Here is a 27,780-nt window from a genome sequence, read left to right as displayed (position 1 = left end):
TTGAGTGTTAAGCCTTGTAGACTCCATATGTACATAAACTTAATTAGATCAACATCTAACTAAGAGCCCTACATTCAGCTTCCCTGTTGTCAGAACTTCTTCAGACTGAAGAGCCTGAAAGGGAGTTTCGCATGCTTTCCTATCATCAGCCTTCTTCTGGTAATCACTGTTCCTGTAGAGGACCTGCTTTAGAGGGATTTGGAGTTTCATAACTGAGCTTCAGAAGAATTGCTCTAATAATAATGACGAAGATAACAGGGATGATGATGTAGACACTGATAATAACTAATACTCACTGACTCTTAGTTATGTGCCAGGCACATACTGAACTGCCTTACAGGCATCATCTCATTTAATCCTCAATATTGTTGCAGAGCAGGTGCCATTTTTTTCCCCATTTAATAGATGAGCAAGTTTGTGAGACATATGTAACTTGCCCAAAGTCACCCAGCTCTGAGTTGCTGCAGCCGAGAATTCCACCCAAGACAGCTTGATTCTAAGACCTGAGTTTTTAACCATGGCGTTACAGTTTTTCTCTACCATAAGGGGAGGCAAACTTTTTATGTAAAAAGCCAGATAGTAAATATTTTAGGCTTTGTGAACCAAAGGGCAAAACTGAGGCTATGACGTAGGTAAAAGAGAGAAAATGAATTTCTACAAAATTTTCATTGACGAAACTCAGTATTTTATTTATGGATTATGAATTTCATATACTTTTTGTATACCAAGAAATATTATTATGCTTTAATATTTATTTATTTATTTATTTATTTATTTCTTTTCAACCGTTTAAGAGTGCAAAAACCATTCTTAGCTTGGAAACCATACAAAAGAAAGTGGAGTGGGAGAGTGCAGTAGTTTGAAGATTGCTGTTTAGCTGGGATGTCCTTGGGTAGGCAGTTGTAGATGGGAGTGAATAGGATGCTTAACCAACAATTAAAGGGAAATTGGTACCCTGGGATTTTGGCTGAGAAAACTAAAAGGATGCTGAATGCCAAGAAGGAAAACTCTAATCATGTTGCATTCAGCTGAAGTTTCTCTGACACAACCTTCAGAAGCACTACCTATCCTTGCTTTGAGTAGTGAGGTTTCCATTTTGAATTTAGCACTGTGAAAAATTCTTAAGGGAGAGTGAACAGAATACTTGAAACTGGAACTTGTCTAGAAAATCTAGCATATGTTTGTTTAGCTGTAGGTTAAGTTTAGATGTTATAATTAGTTTGGAACTCTGCCCACTTCTCTGTCTTTCTGACTGTAACCCACTTGCTCAAGTAGAGGGAAGAAGAAAAAAAAAAGAGAGAGAGCAAAAGGAGAACAAAGAAGAGATGAGAGAATAGCTGTACTTATGGCACATGTTTCCGTTATTCCGTCTTCAGGAACTCTTAAGATTTCATCATATTCCTTGGGGAATTTATGCACTTATATAGTATTCTGGAATTCAGCCAACTCTACTGGAGGCCAAGTGATGGAGAGAAAGGACACTGAGAGGTTATTCAGGACATGGCCGCATTCCCATCTGGCTGAGTGACCTTCAGCAGGTGACTAACTTCCTGGATCTCTGTGTCATCTTCTATAAAACAAGAGATGAGGGCTTCCCTGGTGGCACACTGGTTAAGAATCCACCTGCCAATGCAGGGGGCATGGGTTCGAGCCCTGGTCTGGGAAGATCCCACATGCCGTGGAGCAACTAAGCCCGTGCACCATAACTACTGAGCCTGTGCTCTAGAGCTCACGAGCCACAACTACTGAGCCCGAGTGCCACAACTACTGAAGCCCGCGTGCCTAGAGCCCATGCTGTGCAACAAGAGAAGCCACCCAATGAGAAGCCTGCACACTGCAATGAAGAGTAGCCCTGCTCACTGCAACTAAAGAAAAGCCCACGTGCAGCAACAAAGACCCAATGCAGCCAAAAATTTTAATTAATTCATTCATTCATTTAAAAAAAACGAGATGAGCTCAAAATGTGGTAATCCTTATGAACCGAGACTTTTGATTATCTCCAAATCAGGACTAGCAATTGCTTCTCTAGGAAAAATATTATGAGCAGAGAGTGCAAATAATGTAAGTGATCACATTTTGTCTTCCAACACTAAGGACACCCTTAAAATAAATTTGCTTTGAAAGAGATAAGCTCTTGGAGTCCCTTGGGGACCCTACACCAAATTTTAGGAGAGAATATGGGGCTCTTACAGTTAAGGCTCTATACCAAGTACATTAAACTAAATCAGAACACTGTAGTCAAGGTCCAGATGGTACCAACTGAACCTATGGTAAGGGGTAAGATGGCATAATAACAACCTGCATATACTAAGGGATTTATATACATCACCAGGTAGCAGGCAGACCCTTGTAGTTTCAGATTCTAAGAATAAGTTGAAGTTATAAAGAAGGATGTAGTCAAAAGACTTGAGTCTTGGCTTTGCCCTTACTAGCTGTGTGAATTTGGGGAAGTTATCCAGTATACTGAGCCTCAGTTTCCCATTTTCAAAATGGAGATAATATTTATTGGTCAGTGTTATGGCTCAGACTTATCAATTCATTCATCTATTCAATGAGCATTGCTTAAGTTCCTTCTATGTGTATATACTAAAGATAAAAACATATATAGTACATGGTCGTGTTCCTCAAAAAGCTCATAGATGAGAACAAGGTAGTAAGACAGTAAGTATACATGAAGCAGCCTGCCAATGGTCCAAGCTGGGTCCTGTGAGAACAAAGAATAGGGATTCCCTACCCTGCCCCAATAGAGAGTGAGGGACCCGGAAGAAATGTAAGGTCAGAACTGAATATTGATGGATGAGTGGGGATTAGCCAAGGCAAAAGGAGAAGTTGTGTTCCAGGCAGAAGCAGCAGCACGAGCAAAGCACTAGAGGGAAGAAGAATGTGGAACGTTTTGCAAACTCCTGGAAACTGTAGTAAGAAGAGTTTTGGCAAATGAGGTGATTTCTAACACATGATTTAAAAGTTGTGTCATTTTTATTTAGTCCAGTTCTCAGCCAGGTGATTACGGCAACCACCAGTGACACTCATGTTCGTTGCATGTATTCTTGACATAATGTGATGAGAATGGCACTTCAGCTCTGTGATCTTCCTCCCCCAAACCCAAAATACCAGTGTAACTGTGAAGAAAGATATAAGACAAACCCAAACTGAAGGGCAGTGTCTCTAACCAGTAGTCTTCGAAACGGTCAAGGTCATCAAAAACAAAGCAAGTCTGAGGAAACTGTTACTGACCAAAGAAGGCTAAGGAAACCAGTTGACCAAATGTAATATGGTTTTCTGCATGGGATCCTGGAGCAGAAAAAGGACATTAGGTAAAATTTAGTGGCATCCAAGTAAAATATAGTTTAATTAATAATGATTACCATTCTTGGTTCCTTAGTTGTGACAAATGTACCATGGTTATAGAAGATGTTAGCAACTGGGGAAACTAGGTGAGGGATATATGGGAACTTCCAATATTATCATTGCAACAAAAAGTAAACCTAAAATTATTCTAAAAATAAAAGTTTATTTTAAAAAATATACAATATTCTCTTTGACTATAAGTTAAGAAATGTAAAAGCAAAGAACTCTCCAAGGCATATTATTGATACTGTCTTTGAGCACATTTCACAACCTTATCGTTACCTGGGAGACATCTCCAACTCTCCTTTCAATATAAGCTGTGCTGAGAAAAATGGATATTTGTGAAAGCAACTCTCATTAAGCCTTATTTGAAGGTCAAAGAGAAACAGAGCAAATTAGGAAGAGGTCCTTGGATTTAAGATTCTTGCAAACTCTTTTTATCTGACACAACTTGATGTGATCATGTTGCAATCTTTCTTCTGACATCTTGGAATCTAGGAAAAGGGTAATAGAGTCCAGCGCTTTGCAATTATCCTTATAGACCCCATCCTAAAATTGGAGGGAAAGATTCACACAGTTGAGGAAGACAAATGATCTACAGTGGTCAAGCTTGGGGGTTCCCTGGTGGCCTAGTGGTTAGGATTCCGGGCTTCCACTGCTGTGGCCCGGGTTCAGTCCCTGGTCCAGGGAACTGAGATCCTGCAAGCTGCACTGCGGGGCCAAAACCAAAAAAGACAAAAAACAACCCCCCCCCACAAAAGAACCCAGGTTTTACAGTGGGCAAGCTAAAGGCAGTACAGTGGGATGGAGGACCCTACGAGGAGAGAGAACAGGCATGGGTTGTAGGCATGGCTTGGGCAGACCACTGCTCTTCCTCCTCATCTACATTATAAAATGAGGACTTTGGAGTAGTTTTTTTTTAATTTTTAAAAAATATTTATTTATTTATTTTTGATGTGGTACATATATACAATGGAATATTACTCAGCCATAAAAAGGAATGAAATTGAGTCATTTGTTGAGACGTGGATGGATCTAGAGACTGTCAAACAGAGTGAAGTAAGTCAGAAGGAGAAAAACAAATATCATATATTAACGCATGTATGTGGAACCTAGAAAACTGGTACAGACGAACCGGCAGGGCAGAAGTTGAGACACAGATGTAGAGAACAAACGTATGGACACCAAGGGGGGAAAACAGTGGTGGGGTGGGGATGGTGGTGTGCTGAATTGGGCAATTGGGATTGACACGTATACACTGATGTGTATAAAATTGATGACTAATAAGAACTTGCAGTATAAACAAACAAACAAAACAACTAATACTAAACTTTCTTTGGGTTATTTGTATGGAAATATGTTAATATAAATGTTTCAGACATTACATGAAATTTCTAAAAATCTTATATGTTCTGGTATAATGTTATAAGTCATAATTCTAGTTATTACTTTAAAATGTATATCTCAGAAATAACTAAATTCCTTGTCAATTGCATTATTAGGAACTTTCATCAAATCTTTAACCATGGTCATTTTTAAGTCTTTTGTCATTTACAGAGAGTTCTGGGTGTACTCTTATGCTTTTGCAAAAATGTTCCTATAAAAGGGTTTCATCTTCAAGGAATTCATGGAAAAGACTCTGACAAGTACAGGTTTCTGGTAACTGACTATACTGCTGAACTGACTGAATAAGCATTTTGAGAACTGTAATGGAAAACTGATGAATTCATAAAAGTGCTAACAAAAGATCAAGATGAAAAAAAATTAATTACATGGGGCTGAGTAAACTGATGAGGATGATTGTAATTTTTGTGACTTTCTGTTTGAATAAAAAAAAATCCCAGAAGGACTCAGAGGCAAAAAATATAAAAATCAACTTTCACTGCAAAGTAAAGGAGCTGTTACAGTGGAGGATTACTGGACTAAATGTCAATATTATGACATAGTATGAGTGTGTTTCGTGTTTGGTAATTGCAATCATTGTTGCTTTTTTTGTGGTCATGCATTTACAATGCTTGGTGTCAGTTTATTTATCTCTTGTAAAAATAAAATACAGTGTGTGTGTGTGAAAAAAAAAGACTCCTTTAGTGAACACAGTTTATAACTAAAGCCAGGCACAGTTAAGCATCAATTCTACTAATTCCTGTGCAAATAGATGTATGCATTAAGGTGTCTTTTTTTAATAGAAATTAAGACATAAAGGGCTTTATTATAAGAAAAATATACAATATTTTTGTTCAAAAATTTGTTTGTTTATTTTTAGCTGCATTGGGTCTTTGTTGCTGCTTGCGGGCTTTCTCTAGTTGTGGCGAGCAGGGGCTATTCTTTGTTGTGGTGCTCAGGCTTCTCGTTGCGGTGGGTTCTCTTGTTGCAGAGCACGGGCTCTAGGTGTGTGGGCTTCAGTAGTTGTGGCTCACAGGTTCTAGAGCACTGGCTCAGTAGTTGTGGCACACGGACTTAGATGCTCCACGGAATATGGGATCTTCCTGGACCAGGGCTCGAACCCGTGTCCCCTGCATTGGCAGGCGGATTCTTAACCAGTGCGCCACCAGGGAAGTCCCTGGAGTAGTTTCTTTTCTCCTAGCCCTAATATTCTAAGATTCATTTTCTCGACAGTTGAAAACATGTTCAGGAGCATGGCATCTTTTTTCACAAGACTGAATATTTGCAGAGCCAAGAGGGATTTCTAAACCCTGATTTAACACAACTACCTATATTTTGAAAGGCAATATATTTTTCAAACTAATGAGTTTGGATGGTTCAACTTAATGCAGCATATTTTTCACAGAATTAACCAATCTACCCATCTTTTCTTTTGGTTTTGCTTATATCAGCTGAGGTAGTTCTAGGGAAAGTTTGTTTCTTTTTTTCCTTTCCAGAGTTTCCCTTTCAATGTATACATTTCTTGGAGTGCTCCTTTTGCTGGAATGCTGAGCACAGACAGGCAGGTCTCCCCTGCTTCTCCCTTCCCCTCAGGATATAGCTACAGGCCTGATGGAAAGATGACTCGACCAGACCTGAATGTCTCAAGAGACCTGGAATTTAGCCCTGACTCTCCCACTAGTTTCCAGTGGGGGCCCAGGCAATGACGTTTTTTCTCTGAGTATCAACTTCCTTATCTATATAGTCAAGAATGAATTATATCCTCTCCAGGGCCCCTCCTGGATACAGATACTTGTCTCGTTACAGAGGATCCTAAGAAGGAAGGGGGAAAGCTTTACTCTTTTATTCATTCTGTCAGTCATTTCCTTAATTATGTACTGATTTCATTCTTCACACACTTAAATATGTAAAGGGATCCGTATTTAGTTAGTTCCTAGATACCATCAAGAAGCTCATGTTTAAGTAGAAAAAACAAAGAAGAACATTATAATTCAGTGTAATAAAAGTATACAGCAGGTGCTATGTTGCCCAGAGGAGGAATAAACGAACTCCACCAGGGAACACCAAACCCTCTTCCACTTCAGAGTCTTTGCACTTGCTGTTCCCTTGTTCTGAAATATTCAGACATACTCATGGCTTGCTCTGTAGCCTAACCCAGTTTTCTGCTCAGAATTGCCCCTTTGGTGAAGATTTCCTCGACTACCCCATCCCCCTCTTATTGTGCTTCATTTTTTTCAACTTACTTCATTATATCACATATTTAGTTGTTTATTTATCATCTGTTTATCCATTAGATGTAAACTCCCAGGAAGGCAGGAGCTTCTTTATGGTTGACCATAATATCTCCAGCACTAGGTCTGTGTCTTGTGAATATTTGTTAAATGCTAAATGAATGAATGAATGCTGAGTGATGCACAAAAGCTTCCTGGAGAAGGTAGGTGGTGGTGATTCAGGTGAACAAGTGAAAGCATGAATAGGCATTACCAAAGCAAAGGCACAGTGAGAACAGGAATTCTAGATAGAAGAAACATATGAGCAGAAGCCTGTAGGGATGAGGAAACTGGGATTGTTACCCAAATGGCAAATAGTTTGGTGCTGCTGAAGTTTAGGATGAGATGGTGATGTGAGCGGCTAGCCATGAGGCTGGAGATGTCAGCAGATGGATCACCTATGGCTGTGTATGCCAAGCAAGGAAGGGGGGGAACTGGGTAACGAGGGTGAGGACCCATTGAAAAAACCCAGTCAGAAGGGGGTAGAATCCCTGTATCTTCTCAAACCATATTATGGCTTTCCCTTCAAATCCTGACCAACTCTAGCCCCCTTCTATTGACATTCCTTTGAACTGGGGTTTTTCAAGCATTTTTGACTATGAACCTCAGTAAGAAATAAATTAAACATGATGTCCCAGTTCAAAGATAAATTGATAGATGATAGGTAGGTGAATAGATATGTAGATAGATAGACAGATATTTAATACAACTATAAGCAATCTATTCTATTCTACTCTAATTAATTTTTAAAGTATTAGCTGCTCTTGCTAAACTGATTTCTCTACCCACTGTTTTCAAATGCACCTGTAACTGGATCATGATATAAACATACATACACATGATATAAACAAATATATATATATATATATATATATATATTTTAACATCTTTATTGGAGTATAATTGCTTTACAATGGTGTGTTAGTTTCTGCTTTATAACAAAGTGAATCAGCTATGCATATACATATATCCCCATATCCCCTTCCTCTTGTGTCTCCGTCCCACCCTCCCTATCCCACACCTCTAGGTGGTCACAAAACACTGAACTGATCTCCCTGTGCTATGTGGCTGCTTCCCACTAGCCACCTATTTTACATTTGGTAGAGTATATACGTCCATGCCACTCTCTCACTTCATCCCAGCTTATCCTTCCCCCTCCCCGTGTCTTCAAGTCCATTCTCTACATCTGCGTCTTTATTCCTGTCCTGCCCCTAGGTTCTTCAGAACCATTTTATTTTTTTAGATTCCATATATATATGTTAGCATACGGTATTTGTTTTTCTCTTTCTGACTTACTTAACTCTGCATGACAGACTAGGTCCATCCACCTCACTACAAATAACTCAATTTCATTTCTTTTTATGGCTGAGTAATATTCCATTGTATATATGTGCCACATCTTCTTTATCCATTCATCTGTCAATGGACACTTAGGTTGCTTCCATGTCCTGGCTATTATAAGTAGAGCTGCAATGAACATTGTGTTACATGACTCTTTTTGAATTATGGTTTTCTCAGGGTATATGCCCAGTAGTGGGATTGCTGGGTCCTATGGTAGTTCTATTTTTAGTTTTTTAGGGAACCTCCATACTGTTCTCCATAATGGCTGAATCAATTTACCTTCCCACCAACAGTGCGAGAGGGTTCCCTTTTCTCCATACCCTCTCCACCATTTATTGTTTGTAGATTTTTTGATGATGGCCATTTTGACCAGTGTGATGTGATACCTCATTGTAGTTTTGACTTGCATTTCTCTAATGATTAGTGATGTTGAGCATCTTTTCATGTGTTTGTTGGCAATCTGTATATCTTCTTTGGAGAAATGTCTGTTTAGGTCTTCTGCCCATTTTTGGACTGGGTTGTTTGGTTTTTTTTGATATTGAGCTGCTTGTAAATTTTGGACATTAATCCTCTGTCAGTTGCTTCATTTGCAAATATTTTCTCCCATTCTGAAGGTTGTCTTTTCATCCTCTTTATCATTTCCTTTGCTGTGCAAAAGCTTTTAAGTTTCATTAGGTCCCATTTGTTTATTCTTGTTTTTATTTCCATTACGGTAGGAGGTGGCTCAAAAAGGATCTTGCTGAAATTTATGTTATAGAGTGTTCTGCCTAAGTTTTCCTCTAAGAGTTTTATAGTGTCTGGCCTTACATTTAGGTCTTTAATCCAATTTGAGTTTATTTTTGTGTGTGGTGTTAGGGAGTGTTCTAATTTCATTGTTTTACATGTAGCTGTCCAGTTTTCCCAGCACTACTTATTGAAGAGGCAGTCTTTTCTCCATTGTATATTCTTGCCGCCTTCATCAAAGATAAGGTGACCATATGTGCATGGGTTTATCTCTGGGCTTTCTATCCTGTTCCATTGATCTACATTTCTGTTTTTGTGCCAGTACCATACTGTCTTGATTACTGTAGCTTTGTAGTATAGTCTGAAGTCTGGGAGCCTGCTTCCTCCAGCTCCATTTTTCTTTCTCAAGATTGCTTTGGCTATTCAGGATCTTTTGTGTTTCCATACAAATTGTGAAATTTTTTGTTCTAGTTCTGTGAAAAATGCCATTGGTGGTTTGATAGGGATTGCATTGAATCTATAGATTGCTTTGAGTAATATAGTCATTTTCACAGTGTTGATTCTTCCAATCCAAGAAGATGGTATATCTCTCCATCTGTTTGTATCATCTTTAATTTCTTTCATCAGTGTCTTATAGTTTTCTGCGTACAGGTCTTTTGTCTCCTTAGGTAGGTTTATTCCTAGGTATTTTATTCTTTTTGTTGCAGTGGTAAATGGGAGTGTTTCCTTAATTTCTCTTTCAGATTTTTCATCATTAGTGTATAGGAATGCAAGAGATTTCTGTGCATTAATTTTGTATCCTGCTACTTTACCAAATTCATTGATTAGCTCTAGTAGTTTTCTGGTATCATCTTTAGGATTCTCTGTCTATAGTATCATGTCATCTGCAAACAGTGTCAGCTTTACTTCATCTTTTCCAATTTGTATTCCTTTTATTTCTTTTTCTTCTCTGATTGCTGTGGCTAAAACTTCTAAAATTATGTTGAATAATAGTGGTGAGCATGGACAACTTTGTCTTGTTCCTGGTCTTAGTGGAAATGGTTTCAGTTTTTCACCATTGAGAACAATGTTGGCTGTGGGTTTGTCATATATGGCCTGTAGTTTGTTGAGGTAAGTTCCCTCTATGCCTACTTTCTGGAGGGTTTTTATCGTAAGTGGACGTTGAATTTTTTCAGAAGCTTTTCTGCATCTATTGAGATGATCATATGGTTTTTCTTTTTCAATTTTTTAATATGGTGTATCACATTGATTGATTTGCATATATTGAATAATCCTTGCATTCCTGGGATAAACCCCACTTGATCATGGTGTATGATCATGGTGTATGATCCTTTTAATGTGCTGTTATATTCTGTCTGCTAGTATTTTATTGAGGATTTTTGCATCTATGTTCATCAGTGATATTGACCTGTAGTTTTCTTTTTTTGTTACATCTTTGTCTAGTTTTGGTGTCAGCATGATGGTGGCCTCGTAGAATGAGTTTGGGAGTATTCCTCCCTCTGCTGGAAGAGTTTGAGAAGGATAGTTGTTAGCTTTTCTCTAAATGTTTGATAGAAGGATATGTGTTAGCTCTTGTCTAAATGTTTGGTAGAATTTACCATCTGGTCCTGGGCTTTTGTTTGTTGGAAGATTTTTAATCACAGGCTCAATTTCCATGCTTTTAATTACTCTGTTTATACTTTCTATTTCTTCCTGGTTCAGTCTCAGAAGGTTGTGCTCTTCTAAGAATTTGTCCTTTTCTTCCAGATTGTCCATTTTATTGGCATATAGTTGCTTGTAGTAATCTCTCATGATCCTTTGTATATCTGCAGTGTCAGTTGTTACTTCTCCTTTTCATTTCTAATTCTATTGATTTGAATCTTTCCCCTTTTTTCTTTGATGAGTCTGGCTAATGGTTTATCAATTTTATCTTCTGAAAGCACCAAATTTTAGTTTTATTGATCTTTGCTATTGTTTCCTTCATTTCTTTTTCATTTATTTATTATTTTTTTTTTCTTTTTGCGGTATGCGGGCCTCTCACTGTTGTGGCCTCTCCCGCTGTGGAGCACAGGCTCCGGATGCGCAGGCCCAGCGGCCATGGCTCACGGTGCCCAGCCGCTCCGCGGCATATGGGATCCTCCCAGACCGGGGCACGAACCCGTATCCCCTGCATCGGCAGGCGGACTCTCAACCACTGCGCCACCAGGGAGGCCCTTTCATTTATTTTTGATCTGATCTTTATGATTTCTTTCCTTCTGCTAACTTTGGGGTTTTTTTGTCCTTCTTTCTCTAATTGCTTTAGGTGTAAGGGTTAGTTGTCTATTTGAGATGTTTCTTCTTTCTTGAGGTAGGGTTGTATTGCTATAAACTTCCGTGTTATAACTGCTTTTGCTTCATCCCATAGGTTTTAGGTCATCGTGTTTTCATTGTCATTTTTTTCTAGGTATTTTTTTATTTCCTCTTTGATTTCTTCAGTGATCTCATGGTTATTTAGTGGTGCATTGTTTAGCCTCCATGTGTTTGTATTTTTTACAGTTTTTCCTGTAATTGATGTCTAGTCTCATAGCACTGTGGTTGGAAAAGATACTTGATACGCTTTCAATTTTCTTAAATTTACCCAGGCTTGATTTGTGACCCACGATATGATCTATCCTGGAGAATGTTCCATGAGCACTTGAGAAGAAAGTGTATTCTGTTGTTTTTGGATGGAATGTCCTATAAATATCAATTAAGTCCATCTTGTTTAATGTATCATTTAAAGCTTGTATTTCCTTATTTATTTCTATTTTAGATGATGTGTCCATTGGTGAAAGTGGGGTGTTAAAGTCCGCTACTATGATTGTGTTACTGTCGATTTCCCCTTTTATGGCTGTTAGCATTTGCCTTTGTATTGATGTGCTCCTATGTTGGCTGCATAAATACTTACAACTGTTATATCTCTTCTTGGATTGATCCCTTAATCATTGTGTAGTGTCCTTCTTTGTCTCTTGTAATAGTCTTTATTTTAAAGTCTATTTTGTCTGACATGAGAGTTGCTACTCCAGCTTCCTTTTGATTTCCATTTGCATGGAATATCTTTTTCCATCCCCTCACTTTCAGTCTGTATGTGTCCCTAGGTCTGAAGTGAGTCTCTTGTAGACAGCATATATACACGTCTTGCCATTCAGCCAGTCTGTGTCTTTTGGTTGGAGCATTTAATCCATTTACATTTAAGGTAATTATCGATATGTATGTTCCTATTCCCATTTTCTTAATTGTTTTGGGTTTGTTATTGTAGGTCTTTTCCTTCTCTTGTGTTTCCTGCCTAGAGAAGTTCCTTTAGCATTTGTTGTAGAGCTGGTTTGGTGGTGCTGAATTCTCTTAGCTTTTGCTCATCTATAAAGTTTTTGATTTCCCCATCGAATCTGAATGAGATCCTTGCTTGGTGGGGTAATCTTGGTTGTAGGTTTTTCCATTTCATCACTTTAAATATGTCATACCACTCCCTTCTGGCTTGCAGAGTTTCTCCTGAAAGATCAGGTGTTAACCTTAAGGGGGTTCTCTTGTATGTTATTTGCTGTTTTTCCCTTGCTGCTTTTAATATTTTTTCTTTGCATTTAATTTTTGATAGTTTCATTAATATGTGTCTTGTTGTGTTTCTCCTTGGATTTATCCTGTATGGGACTCTCTGTGCTTCCTGGAATTGATTGTCTATTTCCTTTCCCATATTAGGGAAGTTTTCAACTATAATCTCTTCATATATTTTCTCAGTCCCTTTCTTTTTCTCTTCTTCTTCTGGGTCCCCTATAATTTGAATATTCGGTATTTAATGTTGTCCCAGAGGTCTCTGAGACTGTCCTCAATTCTTTTCATTCTTTTTCCTTTATTCTGCTCTGCAGTAGTTATTTCCACTGTTTTATCTTCCAGGTCACTTATCCATTCTTCTGCCTCAGTTATTCTGCTATCAATTCCTTCTAGAGAATTTTTAGTTTCATGTATTGTGTTGTTCATCATTGTTTGTTTGCTCTTTATTTCTTCTAGGTCCTTGTTAAACGTTCCTTGTATTTTGTCTAATCGATTTCCAAGATTTTGGATCATCTTTACTATCATTACTGTGAATTCTTTTTCAGGTAGACTGCCTATTTCCTCTTCATTTGTTTGGTCTGGTGGGTTTTTACCTTGCTCCTTCATCTGCTGTGTGTTTCTCTGTCTTCTCATTTTGTTTCACTTACTGTGTTAGGGGTCTCCATTTCACAGGGTGCAGGTTCGTAGTTCCTGTTGTATTTGGTGTCTGCCCCCGGTTGCTAAGGTTGGTTCAGTGGGTTGTGTAGGCTTCCTGGTGGACGGAACTGGTGGCTGTGTTCTGGTGGATGAGGCTGGATCTTGTCTTTTTGGTGGGCAGGACTGCATCCGGTGGTGTGTTTTGGGGTGCCTCTGACCGTATTATGATATTAGGCAGCCTCTCTGCTAATGGGTGGGGTTGTGTTCCTGTCTTGCTAGTTGTTTGGCATAGGGTGTCCAGTACTGTAGCTTGCTGGTCATTGAGTGGAGCTGGGTCTTGGTGTTGAGATGGAAATCTCTGGGAGAGCTTTCGCTGTTTGATAGTACTTGGAGCTGGGAGGTGTCTGGTGGACCAGTGTCCTGAACTCGGCTCTCCCATCTCAGAGGCACAGGCCTGAAACCCAGCCGGAGCACCAGGTCCCTGTCAACCACACAGCTCAGAAGAAAAGGGAGACAAAAAGAAAGAAAAATACAATAAAATTATTAAAATAAAAAAAATATCAAAAATAAAAATAAAAAATGTAAAAAGTAATTTAAAAAAAGAAAGAAGAGAGCAACCAAACCAAAAAACAAATCCACCAATGACAGCAAGTGCTAAAAACTGTACTAAAAAAGAAAAAAAAAACCAAAAACGGAAACACAGAACCATAGGACAAATGGTAAAAGCAAAGCTGTACAGAGAAAATCAAACAAAGAAGCATACACATACACACACACACAATGAGAAAGAGAAGAAAGAAATATATATCTATACATAAGATGAAAAAAAAGAAAACAGCAACCAAATTAATAAAGAAATCTAGCAATGATAATAAACTCTAAATACTAAACTAAGATGAACATAAAACCAGAAACAAATTAGGTGCAGAAAGCAAACCCTAAGTCCACAGTTGCTCCCAAAGTCCACCGCCTCAATTTTAGGATGATTCATTGTCTATTCAGGTATTCCAGATATGCAGGGTACATCAAGTTCATTGTGGAGATTTAATCCGCTGCTCCTGAGGCTGCTGGGAGAGATTACCCTTTCTCTTCTTTGTTCGCTCACCTCCTGGGACTCAGCTTTTGATTTGACCCTGCCTCTGCGTGTAGCTCGCCTGAGGGCATTGTTCCCTGCCCAGACAGGATGGGGTTAAAGGAGCAGCTGATTCAGGGGCTCTGGCTCACTCAAGCCGGGGGAGAGGGAGGGGTATGGAATGCGGGGTGAGCCTGTGGTTATACAGGCCGGTTCTCCCGGGGAAGTTGTCCCTGGATCACAGGACCCTGGCAATGGCGGGCTGTACGGGCTCCCGGGAGGGCAGGTGTGGATAGTGACTTGTGCTTGCACACAGACTTCTTGGTGGCTGCAGCAGCAGCCTTAACATTTCATGCCCATCTCTGGGGTCCGGGCTGATAGCAGCGGTTTGCGCCCATCTCTGGAGCTTATTTAGGCGGTGCTCTGAATCCCCACTCCTCACACACCCCAAAACAATGGTCTCTTGCCTCTTAGGCAGGTCCAGACTTTTTTCTGGTCTCCCTCCTGGCTAGCTGTGGCGCACTAGCCCCTTTCAGGCTGTGTTCACGCCGCCAATCCCAGTGCTCTCTTTGGGATCTGAGCTCCGAAGCCCGAGCCTCAGCTCCCAGCCCCCGCCCGTCCTGGTGGGTGAGCAGACAAGCCTCTCGGGCTGGTGAGTGCTGGTCGGCACTGATCCTCTGTGTGGGAATCTCTCCACTTTGCCCTCTGCACCCCTATTGCTGCACTCTCCTCTGTGGCTGTGAAGCTTCCCCCCTGCCCATCCCCGTCTCTGCCAGTGAAGGGGCTTCCTAGTGTGTGGAAACTTTTCCTCCTTCACAACTCCCTCCCAGAGGTGCAGGTCCTGTCCCTATTCTTTTGTCTCTGTTTTTTCTTTTTTCTTTTGCCCCACCCAGGTACGGGGAAGTCTGAGGTTTTATGCCAGCGTTCAGTAGGTGTTCTGTAGTAGTTATTCCACATGTAGATGTGTTTCTGATGTATTTGTGGGGAGGAAGGTGATCTCCACGGCTTACTCCTCCGCCATCTTGAAGGTCCCCCCATATATATATATATTTAAACTGAGGATTACATTCAAGAAAATCTGAGCAATACTGCTTTACGATCCAAGGCCCAGGCCCAGACATTTCTGCATCAGAGAGCACACCCCAGGCAAATGGCCTTTGACCCTAAGATCACTCAGATTCCACGCTGGAAGAATTCTGTGATGAAAAGCTGGGAGGCCAGTTACCTGCCCTTGCCTTTAGCAGCCAAAGCTCAAGGAGTGGGCTGCCTTGTGATAGTGTGCTCCTGAGCATGCCAATAGCAGTTGCCTTTCAAAGCATAGATGTATTAAATGCGTTCTTAAAATGACCTGATTCCTGGCAGGAAGCCCCAGGGGATGTGCAAGAATTTCTTGTGAAGATCATCATTGTTGATATCTGTTGTCCTGGAGAAAAGGCATTTAGTAGACTTGTATTTGCCTGGCGTGGTTGGAGTCTGCCTGGTTTATGGGTTGTTGCAGGAAGATGGATTTTTGAAATAAATCTTTGCCTACAGCAACCAGAGGACTTCCAGATCACCTTTAGTAAGGGAGTAGGCAGTGTACCGATGGGAAAGAGCATAGCATTGTGAATTTGAAGACCTGGGATTGAGTCTAAGACTGTCTTCCTGGGTGGCCATGGGCAAGTCATCTAACCTTTTCAGACTCAATTTCCTTACACATAAAACAGGAGTAACGATACCTTTCCTTGACTTCACAGAGGCATTTTAGGGATAAAAACAACTTATGTAAAAGTGCTTTGCAATATCCCAAACTTTTTTACAAATGGTAACAGTTTGTATTGAACATGAATGATGATAATTAAGAAATGCCTTCCAAACAATAATAAAACTACCATCTTACAAATGAGGAAACAGAGATTAAAAACTTGACAAATGAAACAGCAGTAAGTGATGACGCCAAAATTCAAACCCAGGCCATTCTGGTTTTAAAGTCCTTGCTAGGAACCACTATTTTGGAAAATATGCATTTCAGAGAACCTATGGACTCCAAGGCTGCATGCTTCTTGATGGAGAGGTATTGCTGCCTGTCTCTTACTTCTGGCAGTGGCTGGTAGAGAGAACACACTGTGTTAGTTGAAAATAAATATCCTCACTTGTCCTCCTCTTCTTCTTTCTTTTTGGGATTTTCAAATTATTGTTGTAATTTTTTTGGATGCAAAAATTGCTCTGTCAGCCCACATAGCTCACTGTCTTATTTGGAGTAGCAAATAAACAAGCAAAGGCTGGGCTAACTTCAGGAATAAAATTTGTTCAGGTTGAAAACTATATAATTAACCAAATGCCTGTTTTGTTCATTTTCAGATATGGGCACCAACAGGGAGCCCAAGCCATCAGGAAGTCACACAGCAAAGGCTCACACTACAGTTGAATTTTAGCACTGCTAAAATGAACTTGAAGACTGAAATTGTTGTCCAGCTTAGTTGAGCTCAGTTTGAGACAAGCTCATTTGGAATTTCCTGACTTTTCTGTAAAAGATCCAGCAAGGTAGGGATTATACCTTCATAATTCAGACTTTTACCTGTATTTATTATGCACATACTACAGGGAAAGTCACTAGAGCTGTCCCTCGGTATATATAAGGGGTATTGGTTCCAGGACCCCCCATGCCCCCTCAGGCACCGAAATCTGAGGATACCACAAGTCCCTTGTATAAAATGATGTAGTATTTGCATATACCTAAGCATATCCTCCCATGTACTTGAAATCATCTCTATATTACTTCTAATACCTATACAATGTAAATGCTACATAAATAGCTGCTAGTATGCAGCAAATTCAAGTTTTGCTTTTGGAACTTTCTGGAATTTTTTTTCTAATATTTTCTATCTGCAATTGGTTGAACCTGCCCATGGGGAACCCATGAATACGGAAGGTCCACTTTATAGGAGTCTTCTAGGGCTGCCATAATGAAGTACCACAGACAAAGTGGCTTAAACAACAGAAATTTATTTTCTCTTGATTCTAGATCAAAGTTCATGTGTCTGCAGGGTTGATTTTTTCCTGAATGCTTTTCTCCTTGGCTTGCACATAACTCTTTTCTATGTTTTCACATAGTCTTCCCTTTGTGTGTCTGTGTCCTAATCTCCTCTCCTTACAAGGACACCAGACAGATTAGATTAGGGCCTACCCTAGTGACCTCATTTAACCTTGATTATCTGTTTAAAGACCCTAACTCCAAATATAATCACATTCTGAGTTACTGGGGTTTAGGACTTCAACATATCAATTTGGAGGCAGGTTGAGGGGGCAGGGACACATAGTTCAGCCCATTATAATCACAAAGTGGGACAAAATAAAAATAGCAGTTAGATCTCCAAATGACACTTCCAAGCTTTAGTAAAAATCTTGGGACCTAGAAATGAAAGGGAGACGAACAAAATTCTTTAAGATTGTGTATTTTTCACTTTCAGCTAAGGAATTTATTTTAATTCCTTTCATGCTTCTGTTGTTAAACTAACAAAGTCCCTTTCACATTTGGAAATTGCAGGTTATTTCCCAAGGAAAGGGGTTATTTGGTGACATGTAGATTTTCGCTTCATTCTGTGAGAACCACTCAATGCACAGATACGTGCACTTCTCACATGAGCCATGGAGGAGGAAGAGAAATAATTTACCATCAGAGGGAAAGCTACCAGCGGTCAGATTGACTTTGTGTTCTTCTAGAGGCTTTTGGGTGCAGAGTTGAAGGCAGGACCTTGTGGTGGCTTCAGATAAAGCTTGTGCTTGTGGGTAGGACCTCTACCCAAACTAATGTGATACCCACCACTCTGTCTAGATACATTGTCTGAGAACGCTCTTCAGACTTGTCATCTGACTCAGCCTGCATTCTTGTCTCCCCAATAGTTACACCATTTCCTTTCTTCATTTGTCTTTCTTTATTGAGGTTTATTGAGGTGTAATTTACATACAGTAAAATTCACCCCTTATTTTAGGTGTACAGTTTGAAGGGTTTTGAAAAATGTATGCATTATGTACTTGCACCACACTTGAGATACAGATGATTTCTTCCCACCCCTGAAATATCTCTTTGCTCCTTTGCATTCTTTCTTAAATGTTTAAATAGAGTTCAAAAGTGAAACCATCTGGGCCAACTGGTAAGGATGCAACTTGGAATTCAACTTCTTTAATAGATAATAAGCTATTCAAGTTATCTACTTCTCTTTAGTTAGCTCTGCAAGTTTGTGTCTTTCAAGGCATTGGTTTATTTATCATCACATTTATTGGAATAAAGTTGTTTAAAATGTTCCCTTACTATCCTTTTCATGTCTTTTGGAGCTGTAATGATGTTCCCTCTTTCACTTCTGCTATTGGTTGTTTGTATCCTCTCTTTTTTATTTGATCAGTCTGATTAGAGGTTTATCAATTTTATTGATAAAACTGCATTGAGCACATAAGATAACACAAGACCAAGCAGATGAGACAATTTTAAGTGTTTGCTTTATAATCCCAGGATGCTCGTCAAACAAATGATTGCTGAAGTGTGAAGGAACACTAGTAAGAAATTTGGTTTCAAAAATGAACCACCAGTCATGGCAATGATGATGATTATAATTATCTTAATAAATAAGACTTTGTGTTTAGTATAGTCAGTCTTTGTGATTAGTGGTTTCTGTGGATTATATTACAACTATTTTAATTCAATATTATAAATATAAAAATGAGACAATAAGTACCCTAAACTTATGTTAATCACACAAACTATCTACATGTTTCATACACTTTCCATTCATGGTTATTCTTTTTGCAGGAGGATACAGGCAGGCAGCATTTATTGATGGGGGGCAGAACAGTGGTATTGCTATACGATTAGGTAATATCTTACTCAAGCATCAAGGTAGAAAAATAGCAAATGAGCTGAAAACCAATTAATGGTCCATAATCCCTCTTCTTAAACTGTGTGGTCAGATGTGTCCTGAAACTCAGAATTTTCATATTTTATAAAGGTAGTAAGGTACATGTGTTCTCACTTAATTAACACCTTTGGTGGGAATCTGGGGCAGCATCTCATAATCAAACACACTGGAAAAACAATGACTATAAATAACCTCACAGAATTTGCTGCCAAATGAGTTACTCCAAACTGCTGTCTTTCAAAGACTTTTTTGGATTTTGAGACTGAAGATAAGAAAGGACTATAAACATACATGGTCAAATAGTCCATGAAAACTATTCTAAATCTCTCATAAAAAATGGTATATTGGTTTTGTGTATAGTGTCCCATCTTTCCACTGGAAAGATGGCTTTCCTGGAGGAACAGCCAATTGTTCCTCCAGGGTAGAACAGATTGCTATTGCTTTAGTCGAGCACCAGATAGAGTAATTGGTTTGCATTAGGGGCCCATTTTGATGAAAATTATGCTTTCTCTCTTTATTTTTTGGCCAAGCTCATATAGTTGAATTTGGGGAGATTAAATCAATGTATGTTTGATACAACTGAACCACAGAGTACTTGCTTGAACAGTTTTACATGTGCCAACAGGAATAGACAAGAATAAAAATAAACACCAGTGCCAAACTACAGCCTTCCGAAACAACAACACATTTATAAGAAGTTAAAATATATGCATAGAGATGGCAGAAGATGATGTATTCTGAGGTCTGCACAGAAGCAAGTTAATGTGGCAACACAAGCTAATGAATTGGTGGTATCCAACGTGTTAATACTTCTCTGTGTGAAGTTTTGTACTGCAATTTAAAAAATAATCCAAATGTATTTTAAAAATGAAATCTGTATCAAATTCCATAATACAGTCTGATTGTCTCCATGATTTATTCTAGATGTAGACAAAAACATAGCAACAATAATAAAAATAACATATTGATCATAATTAACATTTCTTGAATACTTACTATATGCCAAATACTGTTTTATGTGCTGAAGACATTAACTCATTTAACATTCATTTATTCTTTCAATAAATAATTACTGAGCATTCTCTTTGTATTAGGCATTGCTTTAGGTCAGTGATACTCAAGTAGGAGAGATTTTGCCTTCCAGGGGATATTTGGCAATATTTGGAGACATTGTGCTTGTTATAACTGAGGAAGTGCTATTGGCATCTGGTGGGTAAAGGCCAGGGATGCTGCTAAACATCCTAAAAGGTGGGACAGCGCTCACAACAGAGAATTATCCTGCCCAAAATGGTTGTTAGTAGTGCTGAGGTTGAGAAACCCTGTGCTGGTTGACAGAGACACAAGACAGACAAAATGGCTGCCTTCTTCACTTTATGTGTTGCAGTGAAGAGAAACAAACTATTTAAAAAGTAAATATTTATCAGTTATCTTAGAAGGTAGTGAAGGTTTTCTGTTACAAAGGAAAAAAAAAACTGGGGGAAAAGGATAGGGTGTTTGTGTGTGTGTGTGTGTGAGTGTGTGTGTGTGTGTGTGTGAGAGATTGGCTGCAGGGTGGGGAGTTGGACATTTAAATAGTGTTTAGGGAAGACCTTGCCTAAGAGGTGACTTGGGAGGAAAGTCTTGCAGGTGAGGGAGCATGTATGTGGATACCTGGGGAAGAGTTACTTCCAGGCAGAGGGAACTACAAGAGGAAAGAACCCAGGCAGGAAAAAAAAAAAAACATAGCAAGGAACAGCAAGGAGACCACTGTGACCTGAGGAGAGCATGGGAAGGGATACAAGGTTAGAGAGATGGGAGAGGGACATTGTGTAGGGTTTGTAGACTAGACGAGTATAAGGATCTGAGTTTACTCTGAGTGAGAAGGGAAGCCATGGCAAGGGTTTTTTTTTAAACTAGATAAATAATATTTTAATACAATCTTTTAAAATCAAAATTATTCAAACTATTATGATGAACAAAATATCAAAGTTTATTTTTTATTTTTTTCAAAATTTTAAAGATAGTATTGGTAATGCTGTACTGAGAGATACTGGAACCCAAGGCAAAAGGAAAAATGGAAGCCACTATGTACAGTTGACCCTTGAACAACACGGGGTTTAGGTGCACCGACCCTCCAGATAGTAGAAAATCTGAGTGTAGCTTTACAGTGGACCCTCCCTATTGGTGGTTTCAACCAACCATGGATGGTGTAGTACTGTAGTATTTACTGTTGAAAAAAACTTTGGCAGCATTTTGAGCTAAGGAGAGTCATGAGTTGATTTATGTTTCTAAAGGATCCTGCTGACCACTGCATTGAGAATTGACCAAGGACAGAAACAAAGAGACCATTAAGTAGTCATGGCAACAGTCCATGAGATTGTAGTGGCTTAAACAAGGGTTCCAGCAGTTACAGGTGAGAGGTGGTTGGATTCTGGATATGTTTTTCAAGGTTGAGGTAACAGAATTTTGTGAATGCATATGAGATATAGGGGAAGAATCAAGAAAGTTGATGTTTTTGTTTGCTTCTTTGTAAACTGAGCCCCTAGAAGAATGGGATTGTCATTTACTGAAATGGAGAAGGCTAGGGTAGGAGTAATTTGAGGAGGAGATCAGAATCATCATGTTTAATTTGAATGAGAAGTTTTTAATTTGAAGAGTCTATTCAAGCTTTCAAGTGGAGATGTCCAAAAACGTGTAACCACTCTGTGAAATAGATACTACCATTAGTCCCATTTTGGAATTGAGGAATCAGGAATAAAAAGGTTAAGTAACTTGTCTAAGATCACCCAGCTATTAAGTGATATCATCAGCCTAGATTCTGATGATACAAACTCACATCTTGCTGAAAAAAATCTCATCAGCCCCTTTCTCCTGGGATGGCACCTCTTGGTCTCCATTTTGATGGATGGCCTTGACCAGCTGTTAGAGAGAGAAATTCTCTGCCCTGAAGTGAGGTCTTGAGATAGAGCCTTTTATGCAGTTGGTACCTGAAAATTAAGCTGCTTTCTTTGCCAAATTTTTCTTTGAATCATGTGCTAAAGCCAACCACAATGTAAAACCTAAAGAAAAGATGGGGATTCTGCAGTTGCAGGCAGCTTAGAAAATGATCCTTTATTGAGCATCTACATTAGAAAGACCACTGACTCTGGGGGTTCCACAGATAAACCTGCATTAAAATACAGCCTCTGTCATTCACTAGATGTGATTTCCTGGGACTAAAATGTAACTTTTCTAAGTCTGTCTTGAGCAAGTAGGTAATGCATGTGGGAGCAGTATCTCTGTGGTATGTCCACGTACCCCAGTGGCTTTTTCACCCCACGGGTTAGGCTTATACCTGATCAGCCCGGTGAAGAGGTCCATTCTTCACTGCTTTAGTGGCTGTAGAGTCTGTATGGTTTTGCTACGTTTTTGTTTATTGTCTCTTCCCCACTCTAGAAAGTATGCTTCCTGAGGGGGCAGGGGTTTGTCTGCTCTGTTTACTGTTCAGGACAGTGCCTGGCACATACTAGGTGCTCACTGAATATCTTTTGAATAAAGAAATGAATAATCCTCACTGTAATCATCCTTGGGAGCTTGGCTCTATTTTTACCCCCATTTTACAGATGTGGAAACCGAGGCTTAGAGAAATGGAGCAGGGTACCCAGAGCTACCCAGCAGCAGGAGGCAGGACCTAGTCACATGATATGAAATAGATGTAGAGTTTAGAAAAGCCACCACTAAGTGTATCAGCAGTAGCAGAGTCTAATAATTAAGTCTTTCTGAGTTCAATGCCCAGCTCTGTTTGACCTCTCTGCATCGTAATTCCATCCATAAGTGGAAGATGACAATAATACACCTACATTATAGAGTTTCTGTGAGGACTGAATGAGTTAATACAAATATAGTGCCATGTAACAAATGCTATTATGACTATTAGGTAATATTAATATATTTTGTTCTTTAACTTATAACACATATACACCTTGCTCCCATCTTCCACCTCAACCTACACATTTTCCAATCGTGTCCAAACTTTAGCAAGGTATTTGCTTATATATATATTTAGCTAATGTGTGTGTGTGTCTTAAATTACCCATTATGTAAATGGCTTTGGTTTAGGAAGCAGAATATGCTAGGATATGGTTAACGGGAAATTGTTTTGTGCAACTTAGAAAACAGAAGAATCATAACAGAATCCTCTGGGGAGATAGTCTGATAAAGGTGTAACCAATACATTTTCAGGTTTTTATTTTTAAATAATAACCAGTCACTAATGCAGTAATGGCTAAGAGCAGAACATTGATTTCTCTACGGCAAGGTGGATTGTGTTTTCCTCTACACTGCCAGCTCTCATCTTTGATATTAAGCTGCCTCCCTTCAATCTAATATCTGTCAATATGGCTTTCAAGAAAGACTCTTCAAAACAGTGTGAAGGCTTTGTCATTTTTGTGGATGGGTGATAGAAGATTTTTGTGTGTGTGTGTGCTTTTTTTGGTAGGAGCCATTTACTTTTTAGCAGAGCTAGAATCTAACCTGATATGATGCCCTGTGCAGTTGAATTCCTTAGCAGACTGGTGAGTCTCTTAAATTCTTTTAAAGAGAAGGCTCTTGGAGTTGGCTGTTTTTTAGGTGCCCTCTGATGCTTTAGGCAGAACTGCTGTTTGATCTATGCAAATCTTCCTCTAGCCTGGAAGTACTGTCCCCTCTCTGCTGAGGGGGGAATAGCATTGTTCAGTGTAACTAGATCACAGTAGAACAAATCCCTGAGGAAACTTAAAAAATCAAAACCAAAGTCTTATTACTGAGCTTCCCCCAACATCTTCTTTTCCAAAAAAACTAAAATGGAAAACAAACAAACAAAAGACAACCTTAACTTGATGTGTAAATGTCAGAGGAAATTATTAGTTAAGCCTAAGTGAAAAATTCTTCCATGCATTTATTTATTCATTCATTCATTCATTCATTTACTCACTTATTCATTTAACATTATTTATCATGGACTCACTATATGTTGGGTATTTTGCTAGGTGACAGAGGGGTGAGGTGGCTATACAATTATTAATAAAATAAAAAAAAACACTTTCTATCCTTATTTTCTTTATAAAAGCTGAGATTTCAAAGCAGATGTCCCCCCCAAAAGCCTCTTGTTTCTATTTAACAACCCATATTAAGCACCTTAATATGCAAAGAATTGTGTGCAAAGAATTGTGCTAGGCACTGTGAATATATGAATGTGGCCCTCAAGTCCTAATAAGGAGAAACGTAGTGTATGTATTCAAAGCTATTCTCCAGTAGGTTTATGATCTGTGGTAGGCAGAATTCTAAAGTGCCTTCTTTCCCAGATGTTCAGTCTTAATTCCCAAGAATGTGAATATGATGAGATATCACACTCATGATTATGTTACATTTTATGGTAGAAGGTTTTTGTGGTGTAGTTAAGGTTACTAATCAGTTGACTTTGGGTAAATCAGAAGAATGATTGTTCTGGTGGACCTAATCTAATCACTTTAAAAGCAGAATTGTCTTTAGCTGATAGTAGAAGGAGGAACAGATTTGGTATAAGGGAGGTTGTTGAGATGGAGGGGGCCACAGGGCAAGGACCTAAAAGTAGCCTTGAGATGCTAAGAGTCGTACCTTGCCGGCAGCCAGCCAGAAAACGGGGACCTCAGTCCTACAACTCAAGGAATTTAATTCAGTCAGCAACGTGAATGAGCTTTGAAGCAAATTCTTCCCGAGTTGCCACTTGACACTTGTCCTCAGCCTTGTGAAACCCTAAACAAAGAATCCAACTGAGCCTGCCTGGACTGCTGCCCTCCAGAACTGTGCGATTATAAATGGTGTTGTTTTCAGCAACTAAGTTTGTGGTCGTTTTTACACAGCAATTAATATATATATTATATATATTTATATATATATATATATATATAAATATATATATATATATAATCCTTGGTTATTTTCATAGATACTTTGTAGTTAAGATATCTTAACACTTGAATGGATGCTAAGTGATCTATGTAGTTTTTTATGACTGATAATAAAATTACCTCCTTATATTTGCACAAACCCATTTACCTAGTGCTTTAACATATGATTTTCTCATTTGATTTTCACAGCTTGTGAGGAATCATTGTCTCCATGTTAAAGAGGAAGAAACTGAGAATGGGACATAATATGACTTGCCAACTAATCATCCTAAGTGGTAAGAGTGGTATCTGAATTCAGGCCCTGGCAATCCCATTTTACTTGGGCATATTCATCAGAAAGTTGATAGGTTACCCCATATAGGCTTTTTTTTATCTTGCTTTCTCTTCTTTCCTTCTAACGTCATCATCACTGTTGTCATCAGTACTGAGGGCATCCTCCTCCTCCTGCTTGTTTACTAAAAGTTCATTAACTAAATAATGGCAGTTAAAACAATTTTTTTTAAGTCAAAACATTTACTGAGTATCTGTTATGTACCATGGCACTTGCTCTCCAACATGGCAAACAAAATGACAAGTGTCCTCTTGTTTATATACATGATATTGAGTCTGAGAAATAGTCACCAAGAGGATGCACTTCTGATGCATGTGAAATATATAAAAAAGTAGAAATAGACTTCTTTTTCTACAGCTGGCTCATAAAGTAAGACAATCCAGCAATCTTTGCTCCTCTGGAAAAATTTTTTCCCAGTTTTATTGAGATATAATTGACATATAACATTATAGATATATTGTATTGTGTATATATATTCATACATATATAACAATTGTTACAGTTACATAGTTAAATTTTTTCCTGTGATGAGAAATTGTAACACAGTTGCAATTTCTCCCCCCTGTGAAGAGAACTTTTAAGATCTATTCTCTTAACAACTTTCACATATACAATGCAGTGTTGTTAATTATAGTCACCATGCTGTACATTAGATCCCTAGACTTTATTTCTCTTATAACTGGAGGATTGTACCTTTCGATCACCTTCACCCATTTACCCCATTCTCCCATTCCCTCCCTCCCCCAGCCTCTGACAACTACCAATCTGTTCTCTGTTTCTATGAACTTGGGGTGTTTTAGATTACAGACATAAGTAAGATCATATAGCATTTGTCTTTCTCTGACTTATTTCACTTAGCATAACTCCCTCAAAGTCCATCCATGTTGTCACGAAAGTCAGGATTTTCTTCCTTTTATGGCTAATATTCCACTGTGTGTGTATGTGTATGTGTGATATTGAGTATATATATCACATTTTCTTTATCTGTTCATACATTAATGGACACTTAGGTTGTCTTCATGTGTCAGCTATTGTAAATAATGCTGCAATGAACATGGGAGAGGGTGCAGATATCTCTTTAAGACAGTGATTTCATTTCCTGTGGATATGTAAAAATTTTCAGTTTCTGTATGACCTTGCTCTTTTCTCTGCTAAAATATTTCTCTGGGGGAAGTATTCCTATTTCCAGATTTTTCTTTCAGAAAAATGGTCAGGGTAATTTCACTTGTGCTGCAGAGACTGGAATCTGGGAGAGCATAAGGTGAATTTCCAGGTTGTAATCCTACCAGTTTCCTAAACCAGTAACCTGCCTCCCCCCGCCCCTGCCCCCCAGCCCCCCTCCCACCCCACCAACCTCCCAAGAATGCTGGGGCAGTGAGCAGGTCTTGGGAAGGCCAAAAAACCTGCACTCACTCTCCCACACAAGACTGCCCTTTGAATCAATACAGCTTCCTGGGGAGCCTGTCTGATTGAGACCAGAGAGCCAAGCCACTCTCAACATAGGGCAGAACACCCACCACCCTAAGCTCTAGTCCCTCGTTGTGTTTTTCTTTCTGTTTTTAATTTTTTTTTCCTTGATGGGCACTTTTTGGGTAGGAAGGAATAAAGTCCAGTAGTAAATTAAATTTGAAATCTGGCTTGAACAGTTATTCAGCTATACTTATTATCATCTAATCAGACAGTTTGGGGTTAAAGTAGCCAGGCCTAACCAATCTTATAGAGTCTGTTGCAAGCTGCCCCTGTACCAACTGTTGTCATGGGAATGGGATCATGTGGGGCTGGACATACTCCCACCAAAGAACATTCTGTGCATAGACCACACTCAAAGGATCTCCACTGGCAATTAATGGGAGGGCTTAAAAAGGGCATGTTGTGACCAGGGTCAGCTCTGGAAGGCCTGTTTAGGAGGAGCTTGTGGGCTGCAATCTGTTGGGACTCATCTTGAAGCCGATTCTGTGTGGCCTGCCCACTGCTTTCACTTAGATTACAGGAATATCTGGGGTAGGTGAGGATAACCATCTCCCATGTCCCCTGTTCAGCCATCACTTTGTAGATCAATGCCGAGAAGCCCCTGTCTCATTGCTTGTGAGTCTGAAGAGACTCTTCCGGTGTGCAGCTCCCACAGCTGCTCTTTTGAGCCAGATAGAAGAGACCGGGGGGCAGTAAACTGCATCCTTTCTGGTTGATGAGTAAAACAAGGCCCAGTCCAGCAGGGACTCCCAGTTACAGAAGGGATTGATGACAAACAAGGAGAGGGAACCCAAGAACTCTCAGTGTTAGCTATGCATGTGATGAGGGAAAAAAAAAAGCCCAAATCCCCTCTCCCCCGCCAAAAAGAATCCATTATGTCTATTTC

General features: G+C 39.2%; 1 protein-coding gene across 1 annotated transcript in view; it reads left to right on the top strand.

Moving 5' to 3' along the window:
• The window catches only part of LRATD2 (LRAT domain containing 2), an 83,225-nt gene extending 66,519 nt beyond the window's left edge, over nucleotides 1–16,706 (top strand). Inside the window, exon 4 of the transcript XR_014017827.1 lies at nucleotides 16,657–16,706. The gene's annotated coding sequence lies outside the window, so the exon portion shown is untranslated. The remainder of the gene's footprint in view (nucleotides 1–16,656) is intronic.
• Nucleotides 16,707–27,780: the final 11,074 nt, after the last annotated feature.

This window comes from Mesoplodon bidens (genome assembly GCF_964165515.1).
Source record: "Mesoplodon bidens genome assembly, chromosome: 16".
Lineage (NCBI taxonomy): Eukaryota > Metazoa > Chordata > Mammalia > Artiodactyla > Ziphiidae > Mesoplodon > Mesoplodon bidens.
Note: the sequence above shows the minus strand (reverse complement) of the source record. Positions and strands in the feature narration are given on the sequence as shown.